Below are 21,176 nucleotides of genomic sequence, written 5' to 3'. Positions count from 1 at the left end.
GTAAAGCAGTCATGAAATTCATTTGGAAAGATTAGAGACCCAGAATACCCAAAGCAATTGTCAGTGAGAAAAGTGAAGCAGGAGGTATCACAATATAAGACCTTAAACTGTACTACAGAGCTATAGTAACAAAAACGGCATGGTACTGGCACCAAAACAGACATGTAAACCAGTGGTACAGAATAGAAGGCACAGAGACAAACCCACATAAGTACAGTTATACTAGAAAAAGGCATCAAAAACATACACTGCATAAAAGATAGCCTCTTCAACAAATGATGCTGTGGAAACTGGAAATCCATATGTAGCAAAATGAAATTAAATCCCTATCTCTTACCCTGCACAAAACTCAACTCAAAGTGGATCAAAGACTTAGGCTTTAGATGGAGACCCTGTGCCTAATTAACATCATATTGGCTTAGGAACCGACTTCTTTAACAAGACTCCTAAAATGCAAGAAATAAAATCAAGGGGCTGGGGATGTGGCTCAAGCGGTAGCGCGCTCGCCTGGCATGCGTGTGGCCCGGGTTCGATCCTCAGCACCACATACAAACAAAGATGTTGTGTCCGCCGAAAACTAAAAAATAAATATTAAAATTCTAAAAAAAAAAGAAGTAAAATCAAGAAGTCAACAAATGGGATTTTATCAAACTAAAAAGCTTCTGAGCATGAAGACAGAGCCAGAAAAAACTCTTTGCCACCTGCACTCAGAACATAAAGATCTCAACACCAAAAACCCAAATAATCCAATCAATAAATGGGCAAAGGAACTGAATAGACACTTCACAGAAGAAGAACAAAATCGGTTCACAAAGACATGAAAAAAATGTTAAACATTTCTAGCAGTTAGTTAGAAATGCAAATGAAAACTACACTAAGATTCTGTCTCACTCCAGTCAGAATGGCAATTATCAAGAATACAAGTCATTATAAATGTTGGTGAGGATGTGGGGGAAAAGGCATACTCACACATTGCTGGTGGGACTGCAAATTGGTGCAACCACTCTGGAAAGCAGTATGGAGATTCCTCAGAAAACTGGGAATGGAACTACCATTTGACCCAGTTATCCCACTCCTCGGTATATACCCACAGAACTTAAAATCAGCCTTCTACAGTGATACAACTACATCAATGTTTATAGCAGCTTAATTCACAATAGCTAAACTATGGAATCATCCTAGGTGTCCTTCAACAGATGAATGGATAAAGAAAATGTGGTATATATATATACACAATAGAATACTACTTAGCCATAAAGAGAAATAAAATTATGACATTTGCCTGTAGAGACTATCATGCTAAGTGAAATAAGCCAATCCCCCAAAACAAAGCCCAAATGTTTTCTCTTATATGCAGATGCTGACTCTCAATAAGGGGGGAAGTAGGAAAGAATAGAATTACTTTGGATTAGACAAAGGGGAATGAAGGTAAGGGAGGGGGAATAGGAATAAGAAAGTTAGTAGAATGAATTGGACATAACTTCCCTATGTTCATATCTGAATACATGACCAGTGTAATTCTACATTATGTACAACCAAAAGATTGGGAAGTTGTACTCCTTGTATGTATGATATGTCAAAATAAATATTGTCATGTATCACTAAAAAGAACAAATAAAAAAAGAATGTGGTTCTAATTAGAATAAGATATATCCTATGCTTGTATAATTTTATCAAAATGGATTCTACTGTCATGTATAACTAAGAAGAACCAATATAATAAAATAAAATAAAGAAGAGTACAGCGGTCAAGTGGGGTATGATGTGTCCAATGCCTTAGCTTGGAAAGCTCACAGTGACACTCTCGTCTGCATGCCATTGGGCAGTGTTTTAGTCAGATTTTTGTTGTTGTTGTTGCTGCAATCAAAAGACCTGACAAGGACAATTTAAAGAGGAAAAGTTTATTTGGGGGCTCATGGTTTCAGAAGTCTCAGTCCATAGAGAGCTAACCCCACTCCTTGAGGCTTGAGGTGAGGTAGAACATCATGGCAGAAGAGTGTGGTGGAGGAAAGCAGGTCACATGATGATGAGAAAGCAGAGAGAGAGAGAGAGAGAGAGAGAGAGAGAGAGAGAGACTTCATTCACCAGATGCAAAATATATACCCCACAGGCATGCTCCCAGGGACCCACCTCCTCCAGCCACACCCTACCAGTCTTCAGTCACCCTCCAGTTAATCCCATCAGGGACTAGTTCATTGATTGGATTAAGGCTCTCAGAGCCTGATCCTTTTTCCTTTGAAACTCTTGCTTTATCTCACACATGAGCTTTTGGGGGACACCTCATATCTAAAACATAATAGTCAGACAATTTCACATGTCCAAGCCCAACATCCCTAGAGTAGATAGATGCTCTGACCACCCTAGTGGAAGGTGACACAAAGAGACACAGCACAGGGACACACACATAAATGTAGCCTAGGGAGGAATGAGAGATGGCACATTCACACAAATTCCCTGGGAAATGATGCCTAAGCTAGGTATTGAAGGACAAGTAGGAGGTGACCAGGCAGTGGGATCTGAGGATTTCATTTGATAATAGGTCTGACTCAGATAAGAGCCATTCTAGGTGCTCTAAGATGTCAATTACAGAATTTCTGAGATCCAGTTTTGAAAAACACAAAACCTGACTCCCTGTTGACTTTCAAGGTGAGACCTAATTTCTTAGTTCCTATGCACACAATCTTCAAAGGAGCACCTTGTCTGAGTTCCCCTGGGAGTCTATTGCTTTTGTTCAGCCTGAACATTGCAAAGGTGAGCTGAGGAGAAAGGCCCTGGGTGACCATGATGCTCAGGAGAAGATGGCTGGGAGGACTCTTGTATTCAAAAGTCATCTTTGTGTATTCAGAGGGCCCCTGTCTTTGGTTTCCTCTAGCACTGCTGAAGATTCACTCTTGGTGTCTGTGGTTCCCTCAAGAAACCCTGAGAATTCAGCTTGAACATCAGATAGATGTCTTTAAAGGGGTCTGCAAATGAATTTCCGTTCTGTCTCCTCATATTGGGGTGAGTCACATCCTGAGGACTGTTGCCTGGGGATCAGGGAGCCTCAAGCCAAGTATCCCAAGATACTTAGGTGCAGGAGAGTTGTACCAGGGGCAAAGTGTGTATGTGTGAAAGGGGGTAGTTGAGAGAAATACAGATAGACAGAGGGATAGAGACCAAGAAAGGCATAGAGAAGCGCTGTCAGAGATATATAGACAGGGAGACAGATAGGAACTGAGAAAGAGGGACAGAGAGAAACAGTGTCAGAGGCTCACAGACTGGGGAGAAAGAGAAACAGGGTCCACTTCATGCTTTAAAAGTAAACCTTGCTGCTCAACTGCTGGTGGCTTATTTTAAAACTGACTTGTTAGTTTTGTCCACTTCTTCCTCTTCCCCTCCCTAACCTCAGGGGAATGTAAGATCAGCATTCTTTCTGTCCTAAGTCACCTCTACTTCTGCTCACTGCTGATAAGAATAAAGAAACTCTGGGGGATGGGGTTGTGGCTCAGTGGTAGAGCCCTTTCCTAGCATGTGTTGAGGCACTGGGTTCGATTCTCAGTACCACATAAAAATAAAATATAGATATCATGTCCATGTACAACTAAAAAATATTTTTTAAAAATGCAATGGAAGGTGTTTAAAAAAAAAGAATAAAGAAACTCTGGATCTGGGAACTATAACAACATTTCTCTCTAGGATATAAATTGAACATTATAAGATCTACTGAAAATGATACTTAGAAATCAGTTCCTGAATTCCTCCTTTAAAGCTTCTGTTCCCCCTGGAAATTAGAATCCAAGCCTCTATGTGGTGAGTCTCCCAAGTTTTTTCATTTGCTAGAAAATGGTTCTTTTTCCTTGTTATTGGGCTGGCATCAAGGACAGGGACCAAGCCTTCAGCAATGAGGGAGCAAGCACGTGAGAGCTGGGGAAGGGTTGGGGGAGCTAGAGACAGGAAGTTCCTGTAATCTGCCTTCCATGCTGGAAATTGTGAAACGGTAGTCACAACCATGAGTACCAGGGCCATAGAATTACTAGGTCCAGAACTACTGAGTAAGGTTGTAACAAACCAAAGAGGACTCAGACTGTGTAATGAAAACAGCCTCACCCCAGGTCTACAAAAGAACTAAACCCAAATGAAAAAAAAAATCAACACACCAGCCAATTCTTCCCTTGCCCAGTCTTTCAGGTGGATGGCACCAGTCAACCACCTTGTTTAAGTTGAAATCGTTTCTCACTGTCTCTGGCACTGCCTACTCCATCATTGTCGCCTTCATTTCTTTTTTAGCCTCCTGACGAGCTTCGCTGTGACCACCTCAATTCATTCTATACACAATATCTGGGCTGGTCTCTAAAAATGTGCACCAGAACACAGCCCACCCCTGCCTCCCCAACCCCCATATTTTCCAGTTGAATTCAGAATGAAATCGAGTACCTTACTCTGAAATTTCAAATTTGTACAGCAAGCCACCTTAAAAACAAGGGGCAGCCAGGCACAGTGGCACATGCTTATAATTCCAGTAACTCAGGAGGCTGAGACAGTAGGATTGCAAGTTTGAAGTCAGCCTGGGCAACTCAGTAAGACCCTGTCTCAAAGAATAAAAAAGTGCTGGGTTATGTAGCTCAGCGGTAAAGTGACCCTGGGTTCAATTCTCAGTACCGAAAAAACGAAACAAACAATGACAATAACAAAATCCAAGTGGTTTAAAAGAACCACCACCATTTATTTGCATGCCATTCTGCAACTTGGGCAAGGCTCAGAGGGGATAGCTTGTCTCTGCTCTGCAATCAGTTGGGATGTACTGACCCAACATAGGAAGCCTGAGATGGCTTCACTCATCTATCTGTACTTCAACTGGGGTGGTCAGAGCAGCTCAAGGGCTGGCTCTTTCTCCATGTGGCCTTTCTCTATAGCAGGGTAGGTGAATTTCATTATGTGGCAGCTCAGAGCATCAGGAGGAGAAAGCAGATGCTTCCTAGGCATGCACTGCCTAGACCTGGAACAGCCCCCAATGTCTCTTCCACTGTATTGTATTGATCAGAACAAGCCACCTGACCAGGCCAGATTCCAGCAGAGGCAAAACAGTCTCCATCTTTTGAGGCAGGAGCATATTGTGTGCTCTACAGGAACTGAAGACCATCTGGCAGACATCTATCATGCCTGGCTTCAAAGCCCCTGTCACCCTTCTGTCCTGCTCTTTCACCATCTGTCCCCTCAACAACTGTGTGTGTCTTTTGGTTCTGTTAAGAGCAGCAATCATAAACCTCAATGGGAGTCTTTGCACTGGCTGTCCTTACTGAAATATTCTTTCCCTGATTTTGTGCATAGCCAGATCTGTCTTTTCATTTGGAGCTCATTTTAAAAGCTACTTCCTCATGGTAATCAACTCTGATCACCCAATGGAAAGCAGTACTCACTCCCATCTCCTCTTGCTCTTTCTTTGCCTAATGTCTCTTACCATCAGATATGTTCACATATATGTGTGCATGTGTGTATATCTATGTATTTATTTTCTGTGTTCATATACTAGAATATAAGGAGACATTGTCTAAATCTAAGCATATGGTATGCCATCCAATTAAATAATCTGATGAGTTTCCAATTCCCAAGAATCTGATTTCATTTCCTTTCATTATGTGTGCTAGACTATGGATGACCATCGTCTGTATCATCATTATTCATTATTTACAAATAACCTACAAATTTATTGCAATTTGGAACAAAATCCCAATGAAAAATTTCAGGGCCCTTCAAAAACCGATTCAACAATTTATATAAAAGATTTAGGAACAGGAATAATGATGCAGGAGGAGTACCTAAAATAATTTTTAAAAAGGATATGTGTATGATAAGAATGGGAACTGATCATGGGAGACATTTAAGATGGATTGAAGCTGGTGGGTAAATTGTGAAACATTCTCATCAGGAAATATCATACAGCTATTAAGAACAAAGAAATAGCTCCCTATTTGCCTATATGGAAAGGTCTCAGGTGTTTAATGAATGATATGTGAAGTATTAAATCATGGCAGACTAATAATCTGCATCATCAAATGATGTTGTAGGCTTTCTTTCCTCTCCATGCTTCTAAAAGACTTAATTCATCCAACTATATGACATTGTAGAAGAGGCATAACTATAGAGAGAATAAAAGATAAATAGCTTCCAGAGGCTTGGGGGACAGGGAGGGAAGCATAAGGATTTCTAGAGGGTTAAACTCTTCTGTCTTTACAAATTATGCATTTGTCAAAATCCATGGAACTATATAACAAAGAATGAACCTTAGTGTAAATTAAAGACTTTATCCAATGATAATATGTCAGCATGGGTTCATTAATTTTAACAAGTGTACCACACTAATGTTTACAGGGGAAATTATATATGTAGGCATGGTGGTTTATAGTATTTTTCTCCCCAATTTTTCTGTAAATTTAAAACTTTCCTTTAAAAGTATATTAATTTTAAAAGAATAAAATTTAAAATCTTGATTCATCACCTCTGTTCCCATTGGAGGCATGACAAGACAGACCACATCCTTATACAAAGAACAACTGGAAGACACTGAATGGTTTTAAACACATGATAGGGTTGAACACAATTAGGCTTGCATTTTGCAAAACTGACTCTGGCTGACATGTGGATAAAGGATTAGAGGGGATTGGAGAAGGATTAGAAATGATGTGAGGAGGCCAATTGCAGTAATCCATCAGAGATAATGAAGCTGCCAATATGGAGCTGGTAAATAAAGATGGAGGGACATGGATAGATTTGGAAAGTACTTATGGGACAAAATGGAGATAGTGTACACATAGATACAGCAAATGAGCAAGAAGGAAAGTCAAAGGTGACTTGTAGGTGCTGCTTGATATGGTTATTACCTGCAGAGGATTTAGAGTAATTAATCCAATATAACAATGTCTAGAATTAGACCTCTTAAGGGACTTTTATTCATGTGTGATGGCCAGACCAGCTCCCTTCCAACTTCTGGGTAGTCATCTTCATCTTCAGTTCTGCATCAGCACTTAGTTCAGTGCCCTGCACACAGTAATCCACACAGGTCTATGGAATTGGGTAGAGTGTAGGTGACCACGGCATGCTCTGAGTATTTAAAACCTTGTAGCTAATTTGCACAATGGAATGGATTCCACATTGGAGGGGGCAAATCAATTACATTTTTTTGAAAGCAGATCAATAAAAGCATAAGCAATTAGCAGAATATGAGATATGGGGTAAAAACTGATGAATTAATTAAGTTAGAAAAAGATATTGTTTTAAGCCTATATAGCAAACATCAATGTAAAGAATATCTATTACTTCTGTTGCCGATGCAGTGCTTCTGCTGGGACCCTGAACACTTGGGAAAATCCCATTCATTTTTTAGATGAGACTTAAACATCTCTGCTTCTATGACGTCTCAATTGATTGCCCCAAACTGAGAGAACTCTAATGACTGCCATTTACATCAGTCCCTCCATCAAGGATTGCATTTGCACTGACTGTCTCCCATGCAGGGCAGTGAGTGGTCTTTCATTCTGCATCCCAGTTCCCATTCACATGCCTCTCTCGCGGAACCTATTTCAGTCTAAAATCCTCCTTGGTTCAAAGTGCATCATGGTTGGGATCTAAGAATGTTCCCTGAAAAGCTGTTGTGTTAGGTAATGCAGCAATGGACAGAGGTGAAAACAATTAGACTGAGACACCTGTAACCTCATGGGTGGATTAATTCATTTGGTTTATTTATCATCTGAATGGACTACTGGGTGCTAACTGTAGACAGTGGAGTGCGGCTGGAGCTAGTAGGTCATTATAGGTGTAGACTGGACTATATCTGTCCCCGGGTCCTCCCTCACTCTCTGTGCCTCCCAACTACCATGGGCTGAGAGCTTTTCTCTGCCATGATGTCCTACCACAATGTTCTGCTTCACCTCAGGCCAGAACACTGGAGTTGGCTGACCATGGACAGAGACCTCCGAACCATGAGCCCAAAACAATTTTTTTCTCCTCTAAGTTATTATTATCGGGTATTTTGGTGACAGCAGTGAAAAACTGACTAATGGAAAGTGATTATAAGAATAAAAGAGAAAAATGAAGGAAGGTAGAAAAGAAGGAAGAAAGCAAGCAAGAAAGGAAGGATAGAAGGAAAGAAGGAAGGTACAAGAAGAACATTCAATAAGTTATTGTTAAAAAAGGGCTGTAAATTTTGAATATCTCCACCAAAATTCAGGTTGAAATTTAATCCTCATTGTGAGGCATTAAGAGCGGGGACCAGATGGGACTTGTGCTGGGGATTAAACCTAGATTCTTGTGCATGCAAGGCAAGCACTCTAACAACTGAGCTATATCCCAGCCCCCAGGACCTTTAAGAAATTATTAGGTAATGAGAAGTCTTCCCTCATGAGTGGAATAATAGATAATGGATAATTTACAGATTAATGGATAATGATTTATCTTGACTTTATAAAAGCCTGGTTTGCTGTGTCTCTTGAATGTGCCCATCTTTGCCATATGATGCTCTGTGATAGTCTCCACCAGCAAAAAGAACCTCATCAGATATGACCTTTTGACCTTGGACCTCTGGAACGTTGAGTGAATAAATCTTTATTCTTCATAAATTATCCTGTTTGTTATATTTAGTTATAGCAACAAAAATGAACTAAGACAATAAGTGGTTAAAAATGTTAATGAGTAAAATTATGAGAGGCACAGAAGCACATTTTGTTCGGGTTTAAGGCAGCATGGTTTAGAATAAAAGGGTGCTGAGCCTTGGACTTGGAAGTCACACTTGACTTTCTTCTTTTTCTTTTTTTCGTGGGGTATACCAGGGATTGAACTCAGGGGTACCTCTAAGCTAAATCTCCAGCACTATTTTGTATCTTATTTAGAGACAGGGTCTCACTGAGTTGCTTAGTACCTTACCTTTGCTGAGGCTAGCTTTGAACTCACGATCCTCCTGCCTCAGTCTCTTGAGCTGCTGGGATTACAGGCATGTGCCCTTAACTTTCCTCTTTACAGCCCTTGCTGGGTTTTAGGTCTCTCCACTGTTGACAGAGGAGGAATTCGACCCCATCTATAGGATAATTTTCAGTTCTAAAGGAGTCATGCTAACAGGTTGGAGCAGGATGAGCCCTGACTTGGATGTTCTCTTTTTCTTTATCCATGGATAAAGAAACATGGAGAACTTATCCCAGGCCAGACCCTGAGTGAAGCCTGGGAAGTGAAAGGATGAATACAAGAACACTTCATCCTTTAAGGCTCAGAGCTTAGTGAAGATGGTGTAAGGAGAAGGCCTCATTTTGGGTACATGCAAGAAACATGTGTCCATGCCTCATATGACTTCTGTTAGTATAAATTCTCTTCACTCGGCCTCCAGACCTCTCTCTCCTATTTGTCTTCTCCCCTAGATCATGGGCATAGCATAAAAAATATTTGCTAGATTATTGAATTGTCCTGATGGAGATATTGGCCCGGGTATTCTGGAAGCATGAGTAAGTGGTCCCCAATCCAGACTGGGCCTAAGGGGTGAGGTAGAGAGGAAACGACTTTCTAGGAAGGTTCTAATGAGTGGGAGTAACCAGGCTAAGCGCTTACATGATGAAGCTTCCTGAAAGAGGCCATGGCACAGGCCAAGATGGAGAGAGAGCTGATGGGAGGCTCCAGAAGGCAAAGCTGGGAGGACAACAAGTGGGAGAGGAGGCCTTGAGTTCTACTGGAAAGAACCAAGAACAGTATCCTGTAGGAAAAGTTTTACCACAGGTGAGAAAGTCCAGTTTGTTGTTAATTTAGCTCACTTCTCATTCTTTTTATGTTATTTATTTTTGTTAAAAATATAAAATTTATTGGTGCATTATAATTATACACAATAGTGGGATTCATTGTGACTCATTTGAACGTGCATGTAACATAAATTGGTCAATTTCATTTCCCAATCCTTCCCCTTTCCCTCCCCTCCCTTCCCCAGGATCCCCTTCTTCTTCTATTTTCATGAGACACACTCCCTTCCTTTTTTCTCTCTACCTGTCACATATGAGAGAACATATTTGACCTAGGCTTTCTGAGTCTTGATTCATTTTGCTTAATTTAATGTTCTCAAGTTCCATCCATTTCCTGCAAATGACATAATCTCTGTTTTTATGATTGAATAAAACTACATTGTGTATATATACTGTTTTATTTATCCTTTCATCTATTGATGAACAACGGTTCCATAACTTGACTATTGTGAATTGTGCTGCTTTAAACATGGGTATGCATATATTGTATGCTTACTTTAATTCTTTTAGATAAATACTAAGAGTTCACTCTCTACTCATTCTATGTGGTGTGGATGTGAAGTGGACAGGAAGGCAGGAAGGTTGTCCTTAGGAAGGTGTATAAGGAATAATGCAAGAATTATGTAAGAACTGGTATCAGCCAGACTTTCCCAAATTGAAAGTATTTAATTTTTAATTTAAAAATTATACCTGTTAAATTATAACATGTGCCATAGGAATATGTTGGAAATTTTGAGGAAAGTTAATTTTTTCATCCAGTGCACTAACCTTCCAGCTCTGGGTCATGTGTAGATCTTAAAAAATACTTGTTCTGGAGCTGGGGTGGGGCTCAGTGATAGAGTGTTTGCCTAGAACGTGTGAGGCACTGGGTTCGATCCTCAGCACCACATAAAAATAAATGAATAAAATAAAGATATTGTGTCCGTCTACAACTAAAAAATATATGATTTAAAAAATACTTGTTCTGTTATGGTACAATGGTGTATTAAGAATTGTAATGCAAAAATAAATTAAAAAATACTTGTTCTGGGCTGGAGTTGTGGCTCGGTGGTGGAGCACTTGTCTAGCACATCCAGGGCCCTGGGTTCAATCCTCAGCACCACATGAAAATAAACGAAGATGTTGTGTCCATCTCCAGCTAAAAAATAAATATTAAAAAAATACTTGTTCTAAGACTTTATCCCAGGGGTGTGTGTTTTCCACCTCAATAAGTAGAATCAGTTATTTGAGTTAAATATTTTGTTAGACTATGGTGAATACTCTAAAACTTTAGAAAGTCACAGTTATTTTCTTCTTATCTTCCTCCCAACAATAATACTCATTTCATAATACCTTTATAGCCCTCAGCTTTGTTTTATTTTTGCCAGCCTACTGCTTCTGCAAGTGGTAAACTGGAGACAAAGAGAATCAGAGACCTGCAACTGTACCCTGTGGTCCCCATATGTAAAGTTTCAGTTTTCAATGAAACTTAAGGCAAATTAAAAATGTTATTAATCTTTATAGATATGTGGTGCTGATTTTGGTACATCCTTGCCCAGCACAGAATCTGCTCGGGCTGATCACCTGCTTTTCCTGTTTGCTCAATTGGATTTTTCACTTCTCCCTTAAATACTGAATGTTTTGCTCAGAAGTCTGAAGATATGTGTTTGAGCTGAAGCTCATCTATGCCTGCAGGACACTAAATTATCTTCTTAATCTAATTTTGGCTTTGTTCTTTTTTCATTGCCTCTGTGTTAGAGATTGTTTTTTATTCACTGCCATTAAAGCACGGCATAGTTTGTATGTGAAATCTTCAGAATTTACAGCTGTAAGATAAAGGGAGTCTTGATTTCAAATACTACCATTCACTTTTTGGGTGTAGTTATGGGGACCACATATTCTGGTTTTTCTGCAAACAAGGCCTAGAATGCCCCTATTTTTCACTATGCCATCCAGTTTGTCTCCTTCTTTCCCTTACCACTTTCATTAGATTATGTGGTAACCCTAGCAATAGGTAAGCCATACTTGAGCTGAAATCTTGATTGTGAGTAGTTTTTTTTAAAGTAGTTGTCAGTGGAGTTTAATGTATCTGTTGTATCATGCCCTAGATTTATGATTAACAAAAATCACACATTAGCATTAAATTTCTTATTTTAGTTGTCATCTAGGTTAATTTGTTTGTCAGTACTGGGGATTGAACCCAAAGCCTCATGCATGCTAGCCAAGTGCTCAACCACTGAACTACATCCCCAGCCCCTAAATTCATATTTATGAATGTTATTTTGCTTGAAAATTCAGAGCAGAAATTATAATCATTAGAGAAACAATTTATAAATTATAGCTAAAAGTTATTCTGTGTCTTAGTGTTAATTCATTCTCACTGCAGTGTACTTAAAAGCAACTGGTATTTTTTACATCTAATACTTTAATCAGACTTTATAAAAAATCAAGTTGCAATACAAATCTAGTTTCTTCTCTCTCCCACATCTCCTCTCTCAGTGCTGAAGATTAAACCTGGGGCCTCCTGCATGCTAAACACACACTGTACCACTGAATAACACCCCTAGGAATAGTTCAACATTATTTTTGTTTGTTTGTTTGGACAAGGTCTCACACTCTTCCCCAGGCTGGTCTCAAACTTAGGATTCTCTTGCCTCAGCCTCCCATGTAGCTGGGATTAGGGATGTGTGTCTCTATGCTTGGCTTTGGAGCTCAATTTTTAAAGATTCTATGTATATGTGAGATCCTGTAGTATTTGTCTCTCTGTGCCTGGCTTATTTCACAGGAGATAATGTCCTCTAGGTTCATCTGTGTAACAACAAATGACTGAATTTTCTGTTTTTGATGGATGAATTTTATTTTGTATGGAGTGTTCCATTGTACATACAATGCCTTTTCTTTATCCATTCATCCACTGACAGATACCTCATTTGTTTCTGTATCTTGGCTATTGTGAATAGTGCTGCAGTGAACATGGGAGTGCAAGGGTCTCTGACACACGGATTTCAATGCCTTTGAATATGTACCCAGAAGTGGGATTGTTAGGTAATATGGTAAATATATATATATATATATAGAGAGAGAGAGAGAGGGGGGGGGCTCCATACTCCAAATTTTTCATAAATAATAATTTAGAAATATTTAGAATAATTTCTATTTCCCAATAATGTACATCCTTAACCACAATGCACAAGGGTTTTCTCCTCTCCACATCCTCACCAACACTGGTTATCTTTCATCTTTTTGATAATAACCAATCTAACAGATGTGAGATTAGTTCTCATTGTGGTTTTAATCTGACTTTCCCTGGTGGTTATGAATGTTGAAGATTTTAAATATTTCTGTTGGCTATTTGCATGTCTTCTGAGAAATGTCTATTCAGATCCTTTGTCCATTTTTTGTTTTCTTGTTATTGAATGAGCAGATATTTTCCCTCTCTGGCAAGCATCACTTTCTTCTGATGGCTTTTTCGCAGATAGAGTGAATGAAAAAATATTAAGCAAATAAGCTATCATATCCATCATCTAGTGTGCCTGTTGAATAGGCAGAAAAGCTATCTTAACACCTCCAGTAAAACAGCTGAGATTATGCTTTGTGAATGGAAAAACTTAAGACAAGTAATTCTCCTCTTGATGCTTCTCAGAGACTATAAAGGCATATGTTAGATAGGGCTGAGTAGGTATCTTAGGTTTTATTAGTATTTGGGAGACATTTAGCTAAATAAATGTCACAACATCGTAAGTCCAACCCTAATTATAAGGTTATTCTCTGATTTATAAGCACAGAGGCTGAGTTCAATGCGGAGAGTTTGGTTTCCTTTCTTCCTCCTGTCCATGTGTATTCCAAATGCTTTATTCAGCATCACTCACAGGTCTGGTTTATTATCACTCTCTGCTTCAAATGACATGATAAATAGTTCCCTTTCTCAAGCTCTCAATTTCTATTCTATTTTCAGACAGGATAGTAATTAGATTCTTTGTTTTGTGTTAGGGCCTCGAAAAAGACCCAATAGTGACTTTTTAATTGGCCCATTTTCCCATTAATTATTATTTCTTCATTAGAAACCACATGAATTCAGAACTGTTCTGCTTATGTTCATCTTACAATTATATCATTCAAGCACTAATTTTTCCCATGGTAATTTTGTGGATTATTATATTTTTATTATCTAAGAATCCTGATAATATTATGGACTCTTTTAATGAAACTCCATCTGTATCCATAGTCCCTAATATAATTTTAAAATATAATGTAGATTTAATTTTATTAGCATTCTAGAAGCAGATACAGTGAGACGGAAATTAATAGCAGTATTGACACAACATGTTCTCAATTTTATGATGGTTAAATTCAGGGCCAATTTATCACAAGTGGGAAAAGTTCAAGATCACACAAATAAACGAGAGCTCTTGAAGAGAGAATATTTTATCTTTATACCTGGTACAAAGAAAACCCATCTGTTCACCATCCTGAGTAGAATTCAGAACATAAGTCCTTGCTGCTAGGGTCAGTTACTGTGTGCATCACTTCAATAGCTGCAACAAAATTTCTTTTCCGGAAAACTTCTGAGAAAACTAATGTGTTGTGTAGTAGCTATAAAATGTGTAGTTCCATATGGATACTTTAGTTCATTCAATAAGTATCCAGGAGCCAGGCACGGGGATACATGCTTGTAATTCCAGCTACTCAGGAGGGTGAAGCAAGAAGATTACAAGTTCAAGGCCAGCCTCAACCCCACATCTCAAAAATTTTAAAAAGTGATGGAGATGTATCTCAGTGATAAAGTGCCTCTGGGTTCAATTCCATTACTGCCAAAAAACAAACAAACAAAAGATCCTTCATTCTGCAAATAGTATCTATTATGTGTCAAGAATATTCTAGATATTGGATATGCAGAGACAAACAGATGACAAGGTTCTTATTGGAAAGATAGACTAATAGATATTAAGTAGTAAGCAAGAAAAAATTGTATGTAATTTGAATAATCATTTATGATATTTGCACGATTATGTAAACATATAACTAAAGCAGAGACTTAAAATAAGATGGTGTGTTAGAGAGTGACTGGGAGGCCTCTTTTGATGGTCACCGGGTCCTGAGATGAAAGATTAGAATCTGAGGTACAAGGGGTGAGATTCGGGGAATCTATTTCTGTCAGAGAAGAGTTTAGGGCACAAGTCCCTAGTTTAGTGAGTCAGAAGGAAGTGGGTGTGGCTGGATGATGACGGCTGAGGGGCACTGGACATGTGATGAGGTCAGAGAGCATGAATCAGAAAACTGGGGTTCTAGCTAGGCATGTTGGCGCATACCTGTAATCCCAGTGATTTGGCAGGAGGATCACAAGTTTGGGGCCATCCCTGTTTCAAAATAAAAAGGTCTGGGAATGTAGCTCAGCCCCCCTGGGTTCAATCTATAGCACCAGAATAAAAGAAAACTAGGGTTCTCTGAACTTGTTCTTATACTCCACACTATTGAACACAGGATTTGAGGAAGACTTAAATGTACCCCTATGTGTCATACACTTCCAGGGAGCTACCCTGTAACCATCCATCTCCAGTTTTTCTCTTTATCACAGAACTCCAGTTTTGTTTGGAGTTGCACTACCCCAGTGACTCCCTTGCATCTATGGATAGTCACATCACAGAGTTATGGTTAATAATATGTATCCAGAATGCTTGATGAGAAGAGTTACCCCTCCAGCATAAAAAGGGAAACTTCTAGCAGATGGCTTTCATGTTTCCCATTCTTCCTGCCTGGAACACTGATGCAATGTCTGTGGGTATAGCAGACAGAAATCTGAAGGACTAATGGCGGCATGGACCTATCCCACTGCCCTGTTCTGCCAACTTCTGTGTATGTTAGAATCAACAAACAAATCTATGAATTTTCACTGTTGGCCTCCAGGTTTTCTCTTACTTGCAACCAAGCACAATCCTAAATCATGATATAAAAAAGGAAAAAAAATGTTTTTTGTTAAAAACAATTTTGTTAGAACAAATCCAGAAGGCTGGGGATGTGGCTCAAGTGGTAGCATGTGTGCGGCCCGGGTTCGATCCTCAGCACTACATACAAACAAAGATGTTGTGTCCGCCGATAAAATTTTCTCTCTCTCTCTCTAAAAAAACCCAGACAAACAAAAAACAAATCCAGAGATAATGATAACCCAGAAAGAGGAAAAAGTATTCTGGCATAGTAACATGACATCCTGAAATTTGGTATCAAGAAATATGAAACCAAAACCAAGGAGAAATTGATCAATACAACAATTACCAACACTACTATAATTCTACTAATAGTAATAAAGATAATAATACACACTGACAAGAAATAGCAAAACTATCTCCTATTTAAGTGCTTACCATGTGCCAAGCACTCTTCTAAGCACTTACCAGGTATTAAATGATTTAATTCTTAGAAAAAAAAACTTTATAATTATTGTCTATACTTCACAGATAAAGATATTTGTCTAGGGTGAAAGACCTAGGATTTCAACCTGGGTTGTCTGACAGTCCTGCAGTGTTCTTCAAAATTTTCTAAGTTTCTGTAATGTCTGGCATATTATCTTTGTGTCTTTGGTAAAGGGTCTGATCAAATCTTTTGCTTATTTTTTAAAAATTGAGCTGCTTACCTTAATATTAAGCATCTCTTTGCTTTTCAAATTTAAAATAACACTGACATTTGAATACCCAAAGAAAAAAAATGGAAGGAAATAATGAAATGGTACCTTTAAAGAGCAGGAAAAAATAATTTCTAACTTAGAATTCTGTATCAAGGAAAATATTCTTCAATCACAAAAGTGAAATACAGACATTTTTAGACAAAGAGAAAGAAAATTCATTGCTAGCATAAATTGCTTTAAAGGAAATATTAAAGGTTTCCCCCCAGATGAAAGAAAAATTAAGTTAGAGAGAAACTTGAAGTTGCAGAAAGAAGTGAAGAACAATAGAAAGGGTGAAGATGTAGATAGATCAAAATGAATATTAACTGTACAAAACCCAATGTAAATAATGTCTTGTGGGGATATAGACACATACATATAAGTAGTATAACAGGAGATACGTGTACATATGTAGTTAACTGTTGTCACTTTCAAGGATATATAATATTAGTTGTATTGGGAAATCTACATTATATATAGCCACTAAGCTTAGACATGAGCAGACAGCATCCTTTCCTGGGCCTTGTACTCTTGTCTTCTTTTAGCCTTCCCTATCTTATAAGCGGAGGAATCCTTGGGGCCAAGGAGCCATGCTCACCTGGAGCCTATTAGAACTCATCTAGAACACAGTTGGGTACTGGAGACCCTAGAATTCCCTACTCACATGGATCTTATCGTACTTTCAAGCCTTTTTGAGCCCTTTCCTGACTCCATTCTCTCAAGGGCACACTGTGATGCTGTTGGACTCCTATGACTTATGAGTAGACAAGTGGAGACTGTTCAGAGCAGGCGTCCATGGACTTGGGTCGCCCATACGTGGGTGCATGAGGCCCCTCACAGTGTTGGAGGGGGAAGCTGGAAAATAGGTGGATGTAGAAAGAGAAGGAGGATGACTATGGACCAACAACTAGAAGCTGCCTTTTCTGTGCCATCATATTCTAATATGGGATTCTGTAGAGTTCTAAATTTGAATTTAGAAATTTTTCATTTGAATTTGGTCTTCTGAATTGTCATGAAGAATTATTGGTAAATGTAGGAAAATAGCCTGCATTTTATTCAACATTGTGTTAATTTGATTTATACTCTATCTAAGTATGTACATAGACTCCCATTTGTACTCTGAATCCTAAAAATGTTTAAGGGTGGATTTCTTTTTAAATTCATTATATGTTGCTATAACAAAATATTTGAGCCTGGATACTTTATAAAGAAAGCAAGTTTATTTGGTTAACAATTCTGATGGCTGGAGAATCCAAACCGCAAGGTGTATGTGATGAGGGCTTCCCACTGGCAGCATTACAACATGACCGAGAAGCAGAAAGGAAACCAGATATATACAGGAGAAGCCAAGGAATGGAGTGACCTTGCTTTATAACAACATACTCTCTCAAGAAATAATCCAGTTGTAGGGCTGGGGTTATGGCTTAGCAGTGTGAGGCCCTGAGTTTGATCCTCAGCACCACTAAATAAATAAACAAATGAAGATTTAAAAAATGAATAATCCAATCACCTAACCAATTCCCCATTCAGAAGGATAGAGCCTCATGACCTAAGCAGATTCCATCAGGATGCAACTCTTAAAGGTTCTCCTTCCTTAAAACCGCCATACTGGGAACCACTCTCCAGAAAAACCACCTTCAAATGGAAAAACCACCTTCAAACCATGGCAGTCTACATTTATAGAATTAAAATACATGAAAACAATCGTGCATTAGTTGGAATGGAGGTAAGTGGGGTTGAAAGATTCTAAGTAGAATGTCTGAGATATGGTAAAAGAACTAATATATATGGGTTTCTAATAAGTTGAGGATATTTGTTGTAAGATCTAGGGTGTCCACTAAAGGAATAGAAAGAGAGTGTAAAATTAATGAGCAAAGAAAAGGGAGAAAGAATAACAAAAAACATTTAAACAGTCCCAAAGTAGTCAATAAAGGCAGGAAAAGCTTGTAAGGAAAACAGAAAGCAAGTAATGTTACATATATATGTGCCCATATGTATGTGTATGAGGTCATATGCTGGGAGATTTTTGACATTCTTTTTCTCTGAATAACTGATAAAAAATGAATATTTGAATAATATAATGATACTGATATGAATAAAATTCTATGCCCGACAATTGTGATATGCATATATTCTATTCAAATACACATGTAACATTTGCCAAAATTAACTAAATGCTAGATTGTAATGAACATTTTATAACAGAAATAATACAAAACATGTTCTCTGAGCACAGGGGGATTAAGTTAGAAATCAATAACAAAAGGATAATTTAAAAATTCATATATTTGGAAACTAAGAATATACTTCTAAATTTTACATAAATACAAAGGATATATCACAATAACATTTGACATTATTTTCTTTTACTAACTTATTGATATGAACGTTGATTTTCAGCTTTTCTTCTTTTCTCATATATGCAATTATTTTTGCAATTTTCCCTCTAAGCAGATCTTTGTGTTGTACCCCACAAATATTTTGGATTATCAAAAAGGATAAATTAATCTTGACCTCTTTCCTTTGTTATACACAAAATACAACAATGAAGATTTGGTAAAATAGCATAAGAAAAGAGCTTCATGATATTGAGATAATTAAAGGCTTCTTAAACAAATTAATCAAAGCATTTTCCATAAAGGAAAATACTGACAAACTAGACTATGATCAGATTAGGAATTTATCAAAAGAAACCATTAAGAAAATAAGTCAAACCACCATTAAAATATATAAATATTTCCTACAAATCAATAAAGAAAAAAAGATCAACATGATAGCAAAGTATGCATGACACCTGAATAGCACTCATTATACAAGAATATATCTAAGTAGCCAATAAACAAATGAAATAGTGCTTAACTCATTAGCAAGTGGAAAAATTCTAATAAAACACAATGAAACATTATTTCAAGTACAATAGTGACTACAATTTAAAGCAACAGCAATATCACCTCATAAGGCAATGGGAATACTCTGCTGGTAGAACTGTAAATTGATGCAACCACTTTGGAAAAGACATTTGGCATCAACTGAAGCTGAATATATTCATATAATATAATCCAGCAATTTCACACCTAGGTATATACAAGAGGAATATGCACATGTTTGTACAAAGACATGAACATAACTGTTCATAGTAAGAGTATTCTGAGGGCTTATTCCAGTAGGCTTAGAATTCACTTCACCTGCACTAGCATCACAGTGACCCCTGATAAAGGCATAAAACTTACCAATTACTAGTGTTACTTTATAATCATGGCATATCAATAGCAATGATATTGATGACTCATATTTGGTTTAATGAGACTCCCTGAGGCTGGCTACAGCTCAGCAATATGCCTACCTCACCAGCAAACTTGGAAAAAAGCAACATCTGGAACTTAGTGACCCCTGGTTCTAAAGGATTCTATGCACATGTTGGTTCCTGATTAGAGAGAAAAAGTGTGTCAGTATGGTCCCTACAGAGTCAGCACAACTGGATCCTGGGTCCACTGTAACCTTTGCTGTTGTCTGGATTGCATATCCTTACCTTGATTCTCTGCTACATTGAATCCTTTTCCTGCAATGAACTGTAGATTCATAAACATGGGTCTTTGAGTCCTGTGAGTCTTCTCTAGCATCAAACCCCATTTCACTTACACTGTTATTACTATAAGATTACTTGTAATAGCCCCAGACTGCAGGATCCATGCACCCCAAGGTAAGAGGAAGGGGTTTATATGCTAAGCTAGACAAAGGTAGTTGTCAGTCAACTGGATTGTACTTGGCCTTTCTCAAAAATGTTCAACCTGTTCAATATTAGTTATGAAGTAGTCTGGGCATCAGTGGCCACAAAACACTCCGCTGATTATCTGAATGACTTTGTTTGTCTTATAGGGTTTGAGATGAGGGTCCAGGGACACTGGGCAGGCAAGAGGGCAGTTATGTTGATTTGGATCCCTACAAAACAACAAACACCTGTGAGTTCATTTAAAAGGAGAAAAAGAGAGAAAATACTTCTTTGGCCATATTTGGAAGTAACGAGAACATCAACTCCTTAATCTAAAAATTGGCAACTCATGGGAAAAACTTAAGCAATTGATTTGTCTTTCTCATCAACTGCATTTTAGTGCAATTAAATAGACCTGATTGATGAGGGAAATGTTTTACATATGATTTCTAACTTATAAATGTAGAATTGATGATAGAACTAGAAAATCACCAGTGGTAACTCCAAATGAAAAAGAGATAGGCAAATATCATGGTATTAATCACCTATGGCTACATAACAGGCTACCCCAAATGTAGTGGCTCAAAACAATAAAACTGTTACTATGGCACCATTCTGTGGGTAACAAATCTTACCAGGTGCCCTGCCTCAGTGTCTCTCCAGGCTACAGTCAAGGTGTCAGCTTTATGGTCATCACAAAGCTTGTCAGGGAGAGGATTTGCTTCTAAGCTCATTCTTGGGGCTGTTGCAGATCATTCTTGCTGGCTGTTGGCCAGAGACAACAGTTACTTGCCACATGGGCATCTCAAAAGATGGCAGCTAGTAAGTGAGCAAGAGAGCAAGAGAGGGTGTTCAAGACAGAATCCATAGGTTTTTGCAACTTAATCTTGAAGGGGAACCCCATCACCTCTTCTGCATTCTATTCTTAAAAGTCTTGAGTCCAGCTCAGGCTCAAGGGGAAAGGATTACACAAGGATGTAAATAGTCAGGAACCGCTGGGAGTCTCTTAGAGATTGTCTACCGTAGCTATTGGATGAAAAGTTAATGGAGGAATTTGATAAAATAGAGATAGCAGGATGTC

The sequence above is a fragment of the Urocitellus parryii genome, chromosome 4 (assembly GCF_045843805.1).
Source record: "Urocitellus parryii isolate mUroPar1 chromosome 4, mUroPar1.hap1, whole genome shotgun sequence".
Classification (NCBI taxonomy): domain Eukaryota; kingdom Metazoa; phylum Chordata; class Mammalia; order Rodentia; family Sciuridae; genus Urocitellus; species Urocitellus parryii.
This window is presented reverse-complemented; position numbering follows the sequence as displayed.